The sequence below is a fragment of the Heteronotia binoei genome, chromosome 21 (assembly GCF_032191835.1).
Source record: "Heteronotia binoei isolate CCM8104 ecotype False Entrance Well chromosome 21, APGP_CSIRO_Hbin_v1, whole genome shotgun sequence".
Lineage (NCBI taxonomy): Eukaryota > Metazoa > Chordata > Lepidosauria > Squamata > Gekkonidae > Heteronotia > Heteronotia binoei.
Window position 1 is genome coordinate 2,249,353 of NC_083243.1, and position 20,132 is coordinate 2,269,484.

Here is a 20,132-nt window from a genome sequence, read left to right on the forward strand (position 1 = left end):
TAGGGCAACAGTGAGAGGGCTTCTAGTGTCCTGGCCCCACTGGTGAACCTCCTGATGGCACCTGGGTTTTTTGGCCACTGTGTGACACAGAGTGTTGGACTGGAGGGGCCATTGGCCTGATACAACTAATGATGCTCAAGAGACCATGCATCCTCCCGGACTGAATAGAGAACACTCCTCCACTTGCACCTGCTGGAGTGCCTTGGGTTAGCCAGAGCTGTCTTATATGGGAGAACCGGGTTTGATTCCCCACTCCTCCACTGGCAGCTGCTGGAATGGCCTTGAGTCAGCCATAGTGGTTAAGTGTGTGGACTCTTATCTGGGAGAATCGGGTTTGATTCCCCCCTCCTCCACTTGCAGCTGCTGGAATGGCCTTGGGTCAGCCATAGTTCTCCTATCTGGGAGAACCGGGTTTGATTTCCCACTCCCCCACTTGCACCTGCAGGAATGGCCTTGGGTCAGCCAGAGCTCTCTTATCTGGGAGAACCGGGTTTGATTCCTCACTCCTCCACTTGCAACTTCTGGAATGGCCTTGGGTCAGCCAGAGCTGTCTTATCTAGGAGAACCGGGTTTGATTCCCCACTCCTCCACTTGCACCTGCTGGAATGGCCTTGGGTCAGCCATAGTTCTCCTATCTGGGAGAACCGGGTTTGATTTCCCACTCCCCCACTTGCACCTGCAGGAATGGCCTTGGGTCAGCCAGAGCTCTCTTATCTGGGAGAACCGGGTTTGATTCCTCACTCCTCCACTTGCAACTTCTGGAATGGCCTTGGGTCAGCCAGAGCTGTCTTATCTAGGAAAACCGGGTTTGATTCCCCACTCCTCCACTTGCACCTGCTGGAATGGCCTTGGGTCAGCCAGAGCTCTCTTATCTGGGAGAATCGGATTTGATTCCCCCCTCCTTCACTTGCAGCTTCTGGAATGGCCTTGGTTCAGCCATAGTTCTCTTATCTGGGAGAACCGGGTTTGATTCCCCACTCCTCCACTTGCAGCTGCTGGAATGGCCTTGGGTCAGCCAGAGCTCTCTTATCTGGGAGAATCGGATTTGATTCCCCCCTCCTACACTTGCACCAGCTGGAATGGCTCAACACCACCTCTTTCATCTGCCCAGGTTCCGGGTGGGTGGGGCATCAAGGCTGGAAAACTGGGTTAAAACCAATAATATGAATTTTAACAGGAAGAATGTAAAGTTCTGCATTTTGGTAGGAAAAATCCAGTGCATGATTATAGGATGGGGGAGACTTGTCTTAGCAGTAGTATGTGAGAAGAGGATCTAGGGGTCTTAGTGGACCATATGTTCAACGTGAGTCAACCGTGTGATGGGGTGGCTAAAAAGGCAAATGCAATTTTGGGCTGTATCAACAGAAGTCTAGTGTCCAAATCACATGATGTGATGGTATCGCTTTACTCTGCTCTGGTAAGACCTCACCTGGAGTACTGTGTTCAGTTTTGGACACCATATTTTAAGAAGGATTTAGACAAGCTGGAATGGGTCCAAAGGAGGGTGACGGAGGGGTCTGGAGACCACGTCCTATGAGGAAAGGTTGAAGGAGCTGGGGATGTTTAGCCTAGAGAGAAGACAGCTGAGAGGTGATAGGATCACCATCTTCAAGGACTTGAAGGGCTTTCATATTAAAGATGTTGCATAATTATTTTCTGTGGCCCCGGAAGGTAGGACCAGAACCAATGGATTGAAACGAAATTAAAAGAGTTTTCGGCTCAACATTAGGAAGAACTTCCTGACCGTTAGAGCGATTCCTCAGTGGAACAGGCTTCCTCCTTGGGAGGTGGTGGGCTCTCCTTCCTTGAGGTTTTTAAACAAAGGCTACATGGCCATCTGACAGCAATGAAGATCCTGTGAATTTAGGGCGAGGTGTTTGTGAGTTTCCTGCTTTGTGCAGGGGGTTGGAGTAGATGATCCTGGAGGTCCCTTCCAACTCTAGGATTCTATGATTCTATGGAGTGGGCGAGCCTGACGCACGGAGGTGAGGGGGGGCAGATCTTTAATCCAAAGAAAAGATGATCACGGAGGGACATTTAAAAACGTTCTTAAAATTAACTGTGTTTTGCATGCAAAAAATCGGGAGAAATCATTTTTTATTATTGCTATTATAACCCTCCCGGTCACCCTATAAACTTGATTGGCGATAAATGGAGGGCAGAACTCTTTCTTCTCCTGTTGCAGAATGAATTTATGGAATTTGCAGACGTGAAGCTGCCTGCTCGTCGACTCAGACCTTTCAGTGGCCTCTCAAGGTCCCTCTGCCAGGGGCTCTCCACAACCTCAACCAGAGAAAGGTCTTTCTTCTTGCTTCCTACTCAGTCCTTTTAATGGGAGATGCTGAGCCAGAACCTGGAACCTTCTGCACAGCACAGAGATGCTCTTTCTGTGAGCCATGGTCCCTCCTTAAAGAAGCTACTTTCTTCATATCCAAACCCTTGGTCTGTCCAGGGCAGCCCCATCTCCTCAGACTAGCAGCGGTTCTCCTGCTGGGTCGCAGGCTGAGGGAGGCCTTATACCTCACTGGCTGCCTGAGACACTGCCAGGAGTTGAGCAGGGGCCTTCTGCATTCCAGGCAGGTCTCCCCCAGAGGCTCTGGGGCTGCAGGGAGAGCAGGTGATGATTCTGGATTGGCTTCCCAGTTAAGGCTGCATGTGCAGAATCACTGGTCAGAGCTTCCTGTCCTTTTGCCCGCACTTTAACAGAACAAACAGAGGTTAGGTGGCCATCTGACAGCAATGAGGGTCCTGTGAATGTAGGGGGAGGTGTTTGTGGGTTTCCTGCATTGTGCAGGGGGTTGGACTCGATGACCCTGGAGGTCCCTTCCAACTCTAGGATTCTATGACTGTTAGAGCGGTTCCTCAGTGGAACAGGCTTCCTCAAGAGGTGGTGGGCTCTCCTTCCTTGGAGGTTTCTAAACAGAGGCTCGATGGCCATCTGACAGCAATGAAGACCCTGTGAATTTAGGGGGAGGTGTTTGTGGGTTTCCTGCATTGTGCAGGGGGTTGATGACCCTGGAGGTCCCTTCCAACTCTAGGATTCTATGACTGTTAGAGGAGCGGTTCCTCAGTGGAAGAGGCTTCCTCGGGAGGTGGTGGGCTCTCCTTCCTTGGAGGTTTCTAAACAGAGGCTCGATGGCCATCTGACAGCAATGAAGACCCTGTGAATTTAGGGGGAGGTGTTTGTGGGTTTCCTGCATTGTGCAGGGGGTTGCACTAGATGACCCTGAAGGTCCCTTCCAACTCTAGAATTCTATGACTGTTAGAGCGGTTCCTCAGTGGGACAGGCTTCCTCCTTGGGAGGTGGTGGGCTCTCCTTCCTTGGGGGTTTTTAAGCAGAGGCTAGATGGCCATCTGACAGCAATGAAGATCCCATGGATTGAGGGGGAGGTGTTTGTGAGTTTCCTGCATTGTGCAGGGGGTTGGACTAGAGGACCTTGGGGGGTCCCTTCCAACTCTAGAATTCTTCAGGAGGTGGTGGGCTCTCCTTCCTTAGAGGTTTTGAAACAGAGGCTAGATGGCCATCTGACAGAAATGGGGATCCTGTGAATTTAGGGGGAGGCATTTGTGAGTTTCCTGCCTTGTACAGGGGGTTGGACTAGATGACCCCGGAAGTCCCTTCCAATTCTAGGATTCTGTGATTCTGTATGCAGATGGGAGTACTGGGTAGCAAAGCATTCACGAACAGGCAGGGGAAAGGCATGAGCATCAGACTAGATGCATGGGTTGTTTCCACTGCCCGGTACTAGCACAACCAGGGACACATCCCCCAGCAATGCAAATCTCCATTTTCCCAATAATAAAGCAAAGGGGAATCATCCCCAGTTCTTTTCCTTGACAAGATCCTGCAACAAGCCCATTTGAATGTGATTACTAAGAGCCAGCATGGTTTTATCAAGAACAAGTCATGTCAGACTAACCTGATCTCTTTTTTTGAGAAAGTGACTACCTTGCTGGATCAGGGGAATGCTGTAGACATCTTTTATCTTGATTTCAGTAACCCTTTTGATAAGGTTCCACATACTATCCTTGTTGACAAGTTGGTAAAATGTGGTTTGGATCCTGTTACCGTTAGGTGGATCTGTAACTGGTTGACAGATCGCACCCAAAGAGTGCTTGTGAATGGTTCCTCATCCTCTTGGAGAGGAGTGATAAGTGGAGTGCCTCAAGGATCTGTCCTGGGACCTGTTTTGTTCAACATCTTTATCAATGATTTGGATGAAGGAATAGAGGGAATGCTTATTAAATTTGCAGATGATACTAAATTGGGAGGGGTTGCAAACACAGAAGAAGACAGAAACAGGATACAGGATGACCTTGACAGGCTGGAAAACTGGGCTAAAACCAATAAAATGAATTTGCACCTGCTGGAATGGCCTTGGGTCAGCTATAGCTCTGGCAGGGATTGTCCTTGAAAGGGCAGCATCTGAGAGAGTTCTCTCAGCCGCACCCACCTCACAGGGTGTCTGTTGTGGGGGAGGAAGGGAAAGGAGATTGTAAGCCACTCTGAGACTCTATCCTTGAAAGGGCAGCTTCTGGGAGAGCTGTCTCAGCCCCACCCACCTCCCAGGGTGCCTGTTGTGGGGGAGAAAGATAAAGGAGATTGTAGGCCACTCTGAAGTGAAGGGTGGGGTATAAATCCAGTGTCTTCTTCTTCTTCATTTTCCCTGTTGCACAGGAGAGTGAAGGTGGAGGAGAGAGATTTCCAGGGGCTTCCAAGAGCCAATGGCTGGGAGAGGCGGGGCGGAGAGGGGAAGGGAGGTGCTCTGGCTGCCACACTTGCTTCCCCTTCTTTCCCCTTCTTTGTTTCACCGCAGGGACACAAAGCATTCCAGTTTGGTGGTGCTTCCCTGCAAAGGCAAAAATCCAGGAGGGCCAAATTCTGAGCTCAAGGAACTCTGTCCTTCTTAGGGTCAGAGGACTTGCCTGTCCTGAGGGGCCAGTAGTGAGGCTGGCACACTTTGAGGAGGGGGCACGGCTCAGTGGTAGAGCCTCTGCTCAGCATGCAGAAGGTCCCACGTTCAATCCCCGGCATCTCCAGTTAATAATCTGGCAGTAGGTGAAGAAGAAGATGAAGATATTGGATTTATATCCTGCCCTATACTCTGAATCTCAGAGTGGCTCACAATCTCCTTTATCTTCCTCCCCCACAACAGACACCCTGCGAGGTGGTGGGGCTGAGAGGGCTCTCACACCAGCTGCCCTTTCAAGGACAACCTCTGCCAGAGCTATGGCTGATCAAAGGCCATTCCAGCAGGTGCCTGTGGAGGAGGGGGGAATCAAACCTGGTTCTCCCAGATAAGAGAGCTATGGCTGATTCAAGGCCATTCCAGCAGGTGCAAGTGGGGGAGTGGGGAATCAAACTCGGTTCTCCCAGATAACAGTCCACACACTTCACCACTACACCAAACTGGATCTCTTCTGGTGGGGCTGAGAGAGCTCTCCCAGAAGCTGTCCTTTCAAGGACAGCTCTGCCAGAGCTATGACTGACTGAAGGCCATTCCAGCAGGTGCAAGTGGAGGAGTGGGGAATCAAACCCGGTTCTCCCAGATAAGAGTCTGTGTACTTAACCACTACACCAAACTGGCTTTCAATTGAATTGAGAGACCTCTGCCTGAGACCCTGGAGAGGAACTAGCCAGTCTGAGTGGACTAGTCTGACCTCGCTGGACCAAGGGGGGGGGGGTCTGATTCAGTATAAGGCAGGTTCCTGTGTTCATACTGGGGAGGGGCCGCAGCATCAGGCTGCGATGGAGCAGAGCATCAGCTTGGCATGCCGATGGTCCCGGGGCCAGCCCCTGGCAGCCACATTTCCAGTTAACGGGACCAGGCAGAAGGGAATGATGGGAAAGAGCCTTTTCTGCCAGAGACCCTGGAGAGCCACTGCCGGTCTGAGTAGACAAGACTGACCTTGATTGACGCCTCTTTTCATGCAGCCGTCAGCAAGATGCCCCCAGAAGTAGGGAGGCCAGAAATGCCACCTCACAACACCAGTCCTGAGAAGGTCACTGCCCCTGAACATGGAGGCTCAGGGGATCTTCATTTTTATTCAAACGATAAGAAGAGATTATAAGCCCAAACTTCTGTAAAACTATAGCTGCAATATATAGTTCCCCTTCGACTCAGATAATTACCAACTCATTTAGATCCGACGAACTCTACCTACATAGAGGCACCAGACAAGGTTGCCCCCTATCCCCGTTATTGTTTGCTCTCTCCGTAGAGCCCTTTGCTCACGTTACTAGATCCTCACCTAAAATATCTGGCATTCGAGTGAATGAGCACGAATATAAAATAAGCCTATTCGCAGATGACATGGTGTTTTATTTAACTGACCCTCTCTCCTCATTGAATCACCTTAAAGCACACCTGGAAGAATTCAGCAAGCACTCAGGATTCACTATAAATCTAACTAAATCAGAAATATACCCTATTAAGATCCCTGCAAGTCTCTAGACACTTATAAAATCCTCCCAACCTTTTAAATGGGTCTCCAAATCATGGAGACATCTAGGCATTCAAATTCCACTGAAACTGGAGGATCTATTCCAAGCCAACTATGGCCCCCTATCAAGATCTATGACCTCCTCTTTATCTAGTTGGTCTAAATTCAACTTTTCTTTACTAGAAAAAATTGACTTGCTCAAGTCCTTTTTGTTACCACGCTTTTTGTTTTTATTTCAAAATTTACCAATTTCTGTCCCCAAGAAGGAGCTTTCTCGATGGCAGTCGCAGTGGTCATCCTTTCTGTGGAACTATCGCAAACCCAGAATTGCCATGTCGTTATTAACTAAACCAGGTAATATGGGAGGTCTGGCAGCCCCACTACTGGACAAATATTTCGTGGCCGCACAACTGAGAGTCATCATTCTGTTTGCATCACCACACTCCCACCCTGCATGGGTCCAAATCGAAAAGGATAACTTGCCCAATTTACTTCTACACGAATTTATTTAGTCCCCGAGAGCAGATAGAAGGGAGTTTAATATCTCAAATCCATTTTTAAAATTTACCCTCAAACTCTGGGACCAATGGAGAAATACTATTGCACCGGCCTCTTCCCCAGTTATGGCCTTCCTTGGTCAATCCTGGTTTCCCCCAGGTAAAGATAGATCCCAATTTAAAATCTGGAGGGAAAACAATATATTTAAATTAACTGACATTACAATAAGTGGTAAATTATGTTCCCACTCCCAATTGGAGAATAAATTCAAGATCAGCATCCCGTGGTTCCAGTACTTACAAGTACATCATGCGTTACACCAGGTGATACCTATTGTAATGCATAATAGGCCATTGAACCCGGTTGAGAAATTAATCAACAAAGGTATCAGCTCCATTAAAGGAGTTATTTCTATGATTTATATACTCTTAAACCAAAAAGCTTGGAAATGCCCCTCTGTACATCAAAATAGCTGGCAAAAGGACTGTGCAATCTCAATTAATGAAGACCAATGGAATCGACTTTGGGTATCATCTTTATTTAAGTCCAAATCATTATACTTTCGCCTACAGAATTATAAACTGTTTGCAAGATGGTATACAACTCCCCTTAACCTTTTCAAGGCAAGAGTGAAGGCCTATCCTCGGTGTTGGAAGGGGTGTGGGCTTCAAGGCTCATTCTTCCACTGTTGGTGGGAATGTCCCAAGGTAACTGATTTCTGGAAGTCTATCCTGGAAGTAATATCAAAAATAATAGGGATTAGTATCCCTTACACCCCTGCAGTGGTATTGCTAAATCTATGGCCCGACCAGGAGCTCTCAACATCAAAACAGGAACTGGTTGCGTTACTTTTGCTTGCAGGTAAAATTACCTTGGCTTCATATTGGAAACAAGCAGAAACGCCTCCACTCCAGAATTGGTGCTCAAAGGTGTGGGATGTCCTGATACAGGACAAACTAACTACTACTATTGCTATGCTTGATGACACTAAAGCAGGAGACTGGTTTATACAAAAGTGGTTCTCCTTCCTTAACTATGTAAATAATGCAGATACTATATTTGGAAAACTGCCGGCAAAATATATGAATTTTATGATTTATTAACCTGGAATTAGATGTAATTCATTGGTATACGAAATGATACTTTTTTGTACTCCTTGAGGATGTCTCTTTCGAAATAATATGTTGACAATATCAAATGGGTTGGTACATGTAAAGCAATGTTATGGACCCCTTGTTGGGGTGAGTTTTTGGTTACTGTAATGTTATTTAAAAAATTTAATAAAAAATTTAAATTTTAAAGAAGAGATTATAAGACTATTCTCTAACAGGCACAAGACTATGGGACTTAATTTTGAATCCCCTCCCCCCTTTTTGAGGGATTCTTCAAACCTAAAGCAGGATTATTTGGGGGTTTTATTTTTCAAATTGAACGGGCAGCTCGTTTCGGTTTGGTGTGATTTTCTGCAAAGCTCAGAATCATAATGAAGTTTAACAATCTGTTGCTAAAAAAAAAGAGAGGTTTTAATGACTCTAACAACTTGTAAAACTTTTGAAAATTTAAATATACGCTAATGAAAGGCTAAAAAGTTAATCTGTTTAGTTAGAATTTAGAGTATTGTAGCTAGAATTACATACACACATACATATATACATAAGGAAAGTGTGTACATACCTTTAATATTTTTGCTTTTTCTTAAATGGTTGGTGAGGATGTGCCCTTTGTTCATCCCCATGCATGGAGATGTCTGCCAAAGAATTAATTCACTAAGAGCTTTTTTCTTTGCTTTTCAGGGAAATAAATGAGCACCATTTGATGGGAGTGAGATGAATCTTCCCTATAGGTCAAGGTTCTCCTTTCTGTTTAGTGTGAAGTTGTGGGAGCAATTGGGAATGGCTAGCGCCTCCTGAGATGAGGGCGGCTGTAAAAACAGCATTCCATGGGTTTGTGGTTTTTTTCCTTCTCCTCCCTTGTTTACCTTTTCTCTTTTTCTTTTTGCAAACCCATCCTTTTTGTTTATTAAAGTAGAGCTAACTGTTCAAGTGGGTGCCTAAAGTGATCAACATTTGCTAATAAGACATGAGTATCATAACTGTACCCATCTAACTCAGAAGCCTTTCATGATTAATGAGAAGCTTGTTTTATTTTTGGTTTAGCCTTGAGATTCCTTTGCAAATTAGATAGAGATGCGGCTGCTGTTGCTGCATATTGAAACCTCTTGGTTGACAAGCTAGTATTGAAGACCAGAATTTGAACCTTTCTTTCTCTTTTTTCTTCTTCCTTCTGTTGCTTTACGTAGATTAAAGATACATAGATTTGGTTTTGTGTGATCACAGGTATGATCGATAAGAATCTGGAATCTGCCACTAAATAGTTGGTAAAACAGGAGGATTTTACAGTAATAGCAAAAGATCATAAAATATTTGTAGACTTTAAAGGTAATAACTATGTATTAATTTTGAGTACTTGCAGGTATAATGAATTACACTTTTTCTTTTGTTCTTCTTGATGTAGTAATAACTGTAACCTATTCTTTTATTTTCTGTATCCTATGGGTACTTGCAGGTATAATGAATTACACTTTTTTCTTTTGTTCTTCTTGATGTAGTAATAACTGTAACCTATTCTTTTATTTTCTGTATCCTATCCCTCATCCTTTCCCCAATTCCCTAATTTTCCTTGTTAAACTTAATAAAACTTGTTGTATCATTGAACATGGAGGGTCCACTTTGTTATTGGGGCTCATAGCCACGGACGGGCTTCTCCTCCATGGGACTGCCTCAGCTCCTCTTGAGCTAATGGTCATCGTAGACAGCCGGCATGGTGAAGAGAACCGGTGGGATGTGAAGTGGTTACCAGCACCACACTAGGATCTGTGAAACCCAGGTTCAAATCCCCATTTTGACGAGGAAACTGTCTGAGTGACATTGGCCCAGTCACACGCTCTCCACCTAAATTACCTCACAGAGTTGTTGTGAGGATAAAATGGAGGGCAGTGGCCTAGAATTACGAGAGACAGAGAGAGACACACACAGAGAGACAGCCAGAGACAGACAGAGAGACAGCCAGAAAGACAGACAGAAAGACAGAGACAGAAACAGACACAGAGAGAGAAAGACAGAGACAGATAGAGAGACAGAGAGAGAGAGAGAGACAGAAACAGACACACAGAGAGAAAGACAGAGACAGAGAGACAGAAACAGACAGAGAGAGAGAAAGACAGACAGACAGACAGAGAGACAGAGACAGAAAGACAGAGAGAGAGACAGAAAGACAGAGAGACAGAGAGACAGAAACAGAGAGAGAGACAGACAGACAGACAGAGAGACAGACAGAAACAGAGACAGACAGAGAGAGACAGAGAGACAGAAACAGAGAGAGAGAGAAAGACAGAGACAGACAGAGACAGAAAGACAGCGAGACAGAAACAGACAGAGAGAGAGACAGACAGAACGAGACAGAGAGACACCAGAGACAGAAACAGAGAGAGAGAGAGAAAGACAGAAACAGACAGAGAGACAGAGACATGGAGAGAGACAGACAGAAATCCACATACACACACAGAGACGGACAGAGAGAGAGGGAGAGACAGACAAACTGACAGAGATTTCTCTCTGTGCTCTTTTTCCTTCCCACTCAGAATTCTGTAGGTCCCTGCCTGTGGTTTCCTCAGCATGCCTCTCCCCCCCCCCCGCCCGATTGCCTAAATCATTATTCCCAGCTCCCGCCTCCCCCCCCCCAGGGAACCCCCCATGCAATCAGTCTGGGCTGCATCCACTCTGGAAATCTCTGGCCTTCATTGCCTTTCATGAGATCCTCCAGGAAGCTCGTCTTGCCACCTCGGTGACCCTCCGGCCACTTGGGGATTTGCACAAAATGAAAACTCCGAGAGCGAGATGAGTGTCTGGGCTGACAATGCTCAGAGACGCATGAAATGAATGGGGAGAAATGCGCTCATTGCTTCGTTATCTTGAGCTGAGGCGGAGTTGGCGAGGGAGAAGGAAAGGAAGATTTGCTAAAATTAAAAAAGAGGGTGTCTCCCCCCCCCCCCAGTGCTTTAGATAAATATCACTCTCAAAAGGGACAGTTGAGTAGCTTTTGAATAAGAGAGCAAGAAGTGTAGAGAAGGCGAGACTCTCTGAGCAGAGAGAAGGTAGTGCTGTGTGGGGAAGGAGAAGAAGGAGAAGAAGAGGAGGAGGAAGAGGAAGACGATGAGTTGGATTTAAACCACACCCTTCACTCACAGTGGCTTACGCTCTCCTTCCCTTCATCTCCCCACAACAGGCACCTTGGGGGGTAAGCAGGGCTGAGAGAGTTCTGAGAGAATTGCTCTTGAGAGGACAGCTCTGAGAGAACTCGTGGCTGACCCCAGGTCACCCAGCTCTCATCATGCGGAGGAGCGGGGAATCAACCCCAGTTCGCTGCTCTTCACCGCTACACCAAACCGGCCTTCAGAAGATCCAGAAAAAGAGCCCTGCTACAGGATCTGGCTGAGTCCAGCTAGACACATCCTGCTGAGAGGCCGACAATCTGGACCCAAAGGCCAAAGCCTCCTTCGGCTGCTGCCCCCACAAGGAAGCCCTCTCCCCCAACCCCCGCTGAGCATGGAAACACAGTGGAAAGCCATTTCCATCATTCATTACGACCAGCCAATACAGCAGGTCGCCTGGATCCCACCACCCGTGGAAAGTGCTGACTGTCGTGGGAATCCCCTAACCCCATGGAAGTGCAGAAAAGGGCAACTAGAATGATAAAAGGTTTGGAACACTTTCCCTATGAAGAAAGGTTAAAACGCTTGGGGCTCTTTAGCCTGGAGAAACGTCGAGAAACGGTGACATGATAGAGGTTGACGAGATTGTGCATGGGATGGAGAAGGTAGAGAAAGAAGTCCTTTTCTCCGTTTCTCACAATACAAGAACTCGTGGGCATTCGATGAAATTGCTCAGCAGTCGCGTTAGAACGGATAAAAGGAAGTCCTTCTTCACCCAAAGGGTGATTAAAATGTGGAATTCACTGCCACAGGAGGCGGTGGTGGCTGCAAGCATAGCCAGCTTCAAGAGGGGATTGGATAAAAATATGGAGCAGAGGTCCATCAGTGGCTATTAACTACAGTGTGTGTGTGTGTGTGTATACACACACATATATTGGCCACTGTGTGACACAGAGTATTGGACTGCATGGGCCACTGTCCTGATCCAACAGGCCAGTCAGTCTGACTTCAATACCGGGAAAGTTGGTAGAAACCATTATCAAGGACAGAATGAATAGGCACATTGATGAACACGGGTTATTGAGGAAGACTCAGCATGGGTTCTGCAAGGGAAGATCTTGCCTCACTAACCTGTTACATTTCTTTGAGGGGGTGAACAAACATGTGGACAAAGGAGACCAAATAGATGTTGTTTACCTTGACTTCCAGAAAGCTTTTGATAAAGTTCCTCATCAAAGGCTCCTTAGAAAGCTTGAGAGTCATGGAGTAAAAGGACAGGTCCTCTTGTGGATCAAAAACTGGCTGAGTAATAGGAAGCAGAGAGTGAGTATAAATGGGCAGTCTTCGCAGTGGAGGACGGTAAGCAGTGGGGTGCCGCAGGGCTCGGTACTGGGTCCCATGCTCTTTAACTTGTTCATAAATGATTTAGAGTTGGGAGTGAGCAGTGAAGTGGCCAAGTTTGCGGATGACACTAAATTGTTCAGGGTGGTGAGAACCAGAGAGGATTGTGAGGAACTCCAAAGGGATCTGTTGAGGCTGGGTGAGTGGGCGTCAACGTGGCAGATGCGGTTCAATGTGGCCAAGTGCAAAGTAATGCACATTGGGGCCAAGAATCCCAGCTACAAATACAAGTTGATGGGGTGTGAACTGGCAGAGACTGACCAAGAGAGAGATCTTGGTGTCGTGGTAGATAACTCACTGAAAATGTCAAGACAGTGTGCGTTTGCAATAAAAAAGGCCAACGCCATGCTGGGAATTATTAGGAAGGGAATTGAAAACAAATCAGCCAGTATCATAATGCCCCTGTATAAATCGATGGTGCGGTCTCATTTGGAGTACTGTGTGCAGTTCTGGTTGCCGCACCTCAAAAAGGATATTATAGCATTGGGGAAAGTCCAGAGAAGGGCAACTAGAATGATTAAAGGGCTGGAGCACTTTCCCTATGAAGAAGGTTGAAACGCTTGGGACTCTTTAGCTTGGAGAAACGTCGACTGCGGGGTGACATGATAGAGGTTTACAAGATAATGAATGGGATGGAGAAAGTAGAGAAAGAAGTACTTTTCTCCCTTTCTCACAATACAAGAACTCGTGCGCATTCGATGAAATTGCTGAGCAGACAGGTTAAAACGGATAAAAGGAAGTACTTCTTCACCCAAAGGGTGATTAACATGTGGAATTCACTGCCACAGGAGGTGGTGGCGGCCACAAGTATAGCCACCTTCAAGAAGGGTTTAGATAAAAATATGGAGCACAGGTCCATCAGTGGCTATTAGCCACAGTGTATGTGTGTATATAAAATTTTTTGCCACTGTGTGACACAGAGTGTTGGACTGGATGGGCCATGGGCCTGATCCAACATGGCTTCTCTTATGTTCTTATGTGACACAGAGTATTGGACTGGATGGGCCACTGTCCGGATCCAACATGGCTTCTCCTATGTTCTTATGTCTGGGTCAAGTGATGCTCTGTATTCTTGGTGCTAGAAGAGGGCAACAATGGGAGGGCTTCTAATGTCCTGGCCCCACTGATGGACCTCCTGATGGCACCTGTGTTTTTTGGCCACTGTGTGACACAGAGTGTTGGGCTGGATGGGCCATTGGCCTGATTCAGCATGGCTTCAGCACTTAACCACTACACCAAACTGGCTCTCCTAGTGATTGAAAGAGAAAAATATCTCCTCCGAGCCAGCTGACGAGTCGTGGGGGCTTTGAGAGCCACATGATAGGTGTGAAAGAGCCACGTGAGGCTCCCCAGCCACAGTTTCGCCACCGCTGCTCTAGGATCTTCCTCTGCACTGATGCGGCCTCTCACTTTCCCTGTCTGAATATGAAGGTTCCATCCGGCCATTATGGTCGTTTTCCAAAGTCCCCCTCTCCAAATCGTACCTCAGGCTTTGGACTTCTCTGCTACCAAAGAGAAACCATCTTTGGATTTGGAATTCTCTCCCATTCCCTCTTCAATGTATTCATTTGGCTCTCGTGTTTTCCCATATGTGAACTGACGGAGCTTGCAAAACAAAGCATGTGCTGCAAAGGCACACGCAGCAGTTTCTAAGTGCCTCTGCAGTTTGGAATGAAGACGCCCCCTCCCCCAGGGGGTTCAACTCCTTGCCTCCTACAGCTGGGAGGAAGCAGACCCCAAAATGGAATCCTAGAATCCTAGAGTTGGAAGGGACTTCCAGGGTCATCTAGTCCAACCCCTTGCACAATGCAGGAAAATCACAAACACATCCCCCTAAATTCATAGGATTTTCATCGCTGTCAGATGGCCATCTAGCCTCTGTTGAAAAACCTCCAAGGAAGGAGAGCCCACCACCTCCCGAGGAGGAAGCCTGTTCCACTGAGGAATGGCTGTAAAGGTCAGGAAGTTCTTCCTAATGTTGAGCCGGAAAATCTTTTGATTTAATTTCAACCCACTGGTTCTGGTCCGACCTTCTGGGGCCACAGAAAACAATTCCACACCATCCTCTTTTGGACAGCCCTTCAAGTCCTTGAAGATGGTGATCCTATCACCTCTCAGACCCCGCCTCTCCAGGCTAAACATGCCCAGCTCCTTCAACCTTTCCTCATAGGACTTGGTCTCCAGACCCCTCACCATCTTCATTGCCCTCCTCTGAACCCATTCCAGCTTGTCTATATCCTTTTTAAAATGTGTTGCCCAATACTGTCATATAGAAGAAGGTGTGGAATTGTTTTCTATGGCCCCAGAAGGTAGAACCTGAACCAATGCATTGAAATTAAAAGAAAAGCCTGTTCCACTGAGGAATCACTCTAATGGTCAGGAAGTTCTTCCTAATGTTGAGCCAAAAACTCTTTTGATTTAATTTCAACCTGTTGGTTCTGATCCAATCTTCTGGGGCCATAGAAAACAATTCCACATCATCCTCTCTAGGACATCCCTTCAAGTACCTGAAGATGGTGATCCTATCATCTCTCAGCCACCTCCTCTCCAGGCTAAACAGGCCCAGCTCCTTCAACCTTTCCTCATAGGACTTGGTCTCCAGACCCCTCAGCATCTTCATCGCGCTCCTCTGGACCCCTTCCAGCTTGTCTATATCCTTCTTAAAATGTGGTGCCCAAAACTTAAAATCCTTCTTAAAATGTGGTGCTCAAACTGGAGGAGAAGGCTAGTTGAGAATCCCACTTCAGGGACGAAGGAGACACATAATCGTGTCACTGCTCCTTGTCTGCAGTGTTCCATCAGCGTAAAAGCGGACCTGACTAGCTCAGAAGGGAGGAAACCAAGATGAATTGGGCTTGTTAAACCGTGGAGTTCCAGGCAGGGCAGAGAGGAAATCCATTCTCTTCTCCTTTCAGCTCTTCACTCTTACAATCCCGACATGATAGGTGGTCTCGGAGCAACAGAATGGCTGCACAGGGAACGGTTTAATCCCAGCCCAAAGTCCTGTGCAAAAGAGGCCTTGCCGGTGGCTGGCCTGCTCTTCCTTCTCCGCCGGCTGTTCTCTGCTCCTTCGATCGCTCATTGTCTGCAGGGAGATCACAGCACTTCTGAAATGGCCATTGGTTTCAATTGCGGCCCAGCGTTTCCTCCCTTCGCTTGCAGAACAGCCCTTGGCCCAAACAAGAGGAACGGCGTCTTCTAACTGCTCTAGCAGCCTCTTGCCAGGTGCATTTTTCACTCCTGACTGCAGCACTTAAACAAGCACGTCGGGGGTGGCAGGGCAGCCCGGGAGACAAGAGAGCAAATGAGCTGCAGTGACAGGTCAGCGGGGAAGGCAGGAGGGTCTTCTTTACAAGAACGAGGGCCCAGGGCCAGGGGAGACTGTGTGCAATTCTGTTCACCGCACCGCAAAAAGGATATTAGAGCATTGGAAAAAGTGCAGAAAAGGGTAACTAGAATGGTTAAAGGGTTGGAACACTTTCCCTATGAAAAAAGGTTAAAACGCTTAGGGCTCTTTAGTGTGGAGAAACATCGACTGAGGGGTGACATGATAGAGGTTTACAAGATCATGCATGGGATGGAGAAAGTAGAGAAAGAAGTACTTTTCTCCCTTTCTCACAATACAAGAACTCGTGGGCATTCGATGAAATTGCTGAGCAGTCGGGTTAAAACGGATAAAAGGAAGTCCTTCTTCACCCAAAGGGTGATTAACATGTGGAATTCACTGCCACAGGAGGTGGTGGCGGCCACAAGCATAGCCAGCTTCAAGAGGGGATTGGATAAAAATATGGAGCAGAGGTCCATCAGAGGCTATTAGCCACAGTGTGTGTGTGTGTGTGTGTGTGTGTATACTGGCCACTGTGTGACACAGAATGTTAGACTGGATGGGCCATTGGCCTGATCCAACATGGCTTCTCTTATGTGACACAGAGTGTTGGACTGGATGGGCCACTGGCCCGATCCAACTTGGCTTCTCTTATGTTCTTATGTGACACAAAGTGTTGGACTGGATGGGCCATTGGCCTGATCCAACATGGCTTCTCTTATGTTCTTATGTGACACAGAGTGTTGGACTGGATGGGCCATTGGCCTGATCCAACAGGGCTTCTCTTATGTTCTTATGTGACACAGAGTGTTGGACTGGATGGGCCACTGGTCTGATCCAACATGGCTTCTCTTATGTTCTTATGTGACACAGAGTGTTGGACTGGATGGGCCATTGGCCTAATCCAACATGGCTTCTCTTATGTTCTTATGTGACACAGAGTGTTGGACTGGATGGGCCATTGGCCTGATCCAACATGGCTTCTCTTATGTTCTTATGAGACTCCAAAAGGTTTTTGACAAACAGAGCCGGCTCGCCCACTAGGCAAACTAGGCAGTTGCCTGGGGGGCCGGCAGGGCAGGGGCACCAAATTCGGCCTTCCCCCTAGGCAAACGGCTAGTTTGCCTGCCCCCCAGCCACCACCTCCCTCCCCCACCATGTCTATTTCAATGCCAGGGAACCCGCGGTTGAACCCTGCTCTCCCCAGCTATCTAAAGGCGTGACACACACACACCGCCATTCAGCTGATTGGTGGGTAAAACTGCTTCACCTTCACTGTCCACACCCGGGGCAGGCCAGCAGCAGTGGGAAGGGCAAAGTCTCATAGCGTGCCGCTGCCCCCTTCCCACCGACAACAAGGTACTACGCCAATGACCTCTGAGGAAGCTTAGTGATCCTGGGATAAGAGGACCGGTCCTCTCTTGGATTCCCAGTCGGTTAAATGGCAGGAAATGGAGATTAGGAATAAATGGACGGTTCTAGCAATCGAAAACTATGGAACTCCCCGTGGAAAAATATTGGAAAGTTTGAGTCCAGTGACACCTTTAAGACCAACAAGGTTTAATTGTGAGTAAAAGCTTTCATATGCAAACTTGGTTCTGTTTCAGGGCTTTTTTGCTAGCAGGAATGCATTTGCATGTTAGGCCACGCCCCCCCCCCCGATGTAGCCAATCCTCCAAGAGCTGGCAGGGCTCTTCTTACAGGGCCTGCTGTAAGCTCTAGGAGGATTGGCTACATCAGTGGGATGTGGCCTAATATGCAAAGGAGTTCCTGCTGGTTTTGGGCAGGTCATGAGAAGGACGGCAGGAAGGGCTGCATCAAGGCTTCCTTTTCCTCACACACCCAAGGAAATGCTTATAGCCACTTTGGGGTCCGGAAGCAATTTCTTCCAGGCCAGATTGGCCCCGGTATCCTGGAGGTGTTTTGCTTTCCTCTGGGCATGGAGGAGGGGTCCCTGTAGAGGAGGGAGCTATGAATTGCGTGAATTGCACAGAAGGTTGGATCAGGTGACCCTTGGGAGTCCCTTCCAGCTCCATGTTGCTGCGTTTCCTAAGACAGGATCTGATCACCCGCACATGCGCACAGATCCCAAACTTGTGTTCACCGCTAGGACGACACTGACCCATTTAGGACAGGGGTGGCCAACGGTAGCTCTCCAGATGTTTCTTTGCCTACAACTCCCAACAGCCCCAGCCAGCCTGGCCAATGGCTGGGGCTGATGGGAGCTGTAGGCAAAAAAAACATCTGGAGAGCTACCGTTGGCCACCCCTGACTTAGGACAAAGAAATCAGCCTCCTGTTGAAAAGCACCCTCCCTCCCCCCAGACTCTCAGCGGCACTTTCAGCATCGGAGCCTCCCTCGGTGGGGGGGCTGGGGGGGCAGCTGTCAGTCGGGAGGGAGAGCAAAGCAGAGGGAAGTTTCCAGGAGGGGGGAGATGTTTCCTCCCTCCCCGCAACCCCCTGAAGGAGACCTCAGCTGTTATCAAGCCGAGCAGCTTTCCTCTCCACCGCAGCTCTTAATAGAGAGGTGTCTTCCCTCCTCCACACACACACACACCATGCTCCAGGCAATTGTTAATGGACATACCTATATTTTTTATGACTTCGCCTGATGTGCCGGGTTTATAAATGACTCCTGGAAGGGGGGTGGGGAGGAGAAGGGAAGGGACATCTGCCCTGTCCCAGTGGGTGCTGTTTCAGGCAGGAAATAGCCAGAGGCCCCCCAGAGCCAAAGGGCTTATTGAACTCCTCCGTCCAGCTCGGGTTGACAGGTCATTTTCCCGCACCACCTCTACCACAGCCACTAGCAGAAGGTGGGTGTTTGCTTTTTTTGTAGCAGGGACTCCTTTGCATATTAGGCTACACACCCCTGATGTAGCCAATCCTCCTGGAGCTCGCAGTAGGCCTGGACTAAGAGCCCTGCAAGCTCTTGTAGCAGGAACTCCTTTGCATATTAGGCCACACACCCCTGATGCAGCCAATCCTCCTGAAGCTCACAGTAGGCCCTGGACGAAGAGCCCTGTCTGCTCTTGGGGGATTGGCTACATCAGGGGCGGGTGTGGCCTCATATGCAAAGGAGTTCCTGATACAAAAAAAGCCCTGCTTCTACTGAGTCAGATCATTTGGTCCATCAAGACTGTAGATTTATATCCCACCATTCCAAATCTGATTCTCAGAGCGGCTCACAATCGCCGTTGCCTTCCTCCCACACAAGACTACCCCTGTGAGGCAGGTGGGGCTGAGAGGGCTCTCACAGCAGCTGCCCTTTCAAGGACAACCTCTGCCAGAGCTATGGCTGACCCAAGGCCATTCCAGCAGGTGCAAGTGGAGGAGTGGGGAAGCAAACCCGGTTCTCTCAGATAAGAGTCCAAACACTTAACCACTACACCAAACTGGTTCTATCCCAAACAGGGCGGAGAGGAAGGGAAGGAGATTGTAAGTCACTCTGTAAGCCGCTCTGAGTCTCCTTCAGGTAGAGATAGGGTTGCCAAGTCCAATTCAATAAATATCTGGGGACTTTGGGGGTGGAGCCAGGAGACATTAGGGGTGGAGCCAAGATCAAGGCTGTGACAAGCATCATTGAACTCCAAAGGGAGTTCTGGCCCTCTCATTTAGAGGGACGGCACACCTTTTCCATTCCTTCCTTCCATAGGAAACAATGAAGGATAGGGGCACCTTCTTTTGGGGCTCATAGAATTGGACCCCCTGGTCCAATCTTTTTGAAACTTGGGGAGTATTTTGGAGAGAGGCACTAGATTCTATACTGAAAATTTGGTGCCTATACCCCAAAAAAACAGCCCCCCCCCCGAGCCCCAGATCAATTCTCCATGATTTCCTATGGGAATAAATCTCCATAGGGAATAATAGAGTTCCCAGCGGACATTGCCCTCTCCTCCCCCCGCTTTCTGACGACCCTGAAGCGGTGGGAGGGCCTCGAAACCGGGGGATCCCCTGCCCCCCCCCGGGGATTGGCAACCCTAGGTAGAGAAAAGCGGGCTATATAAACCAGCTCTTCTTCTGGGACTGGTGCTTCAAAGCCTTCTGAGTTGTTGCAAACTGAAAGCACAATGGCAGCGCAAGGCTGCCCCATGTGGACAACCAGTGTACAGCAGCCGAGGTTTCTCAGAGCGTCTCTCTCACCCCCTCCCACCACCTCTTTTCCAGCTCCTCCAGACATTTTTCTTGCTGTCTTTGCCATGGCATTCATGCTTAATGACCACTTCTCAGTCCCTGGGGCTGGGGGAAGACTTGGCAA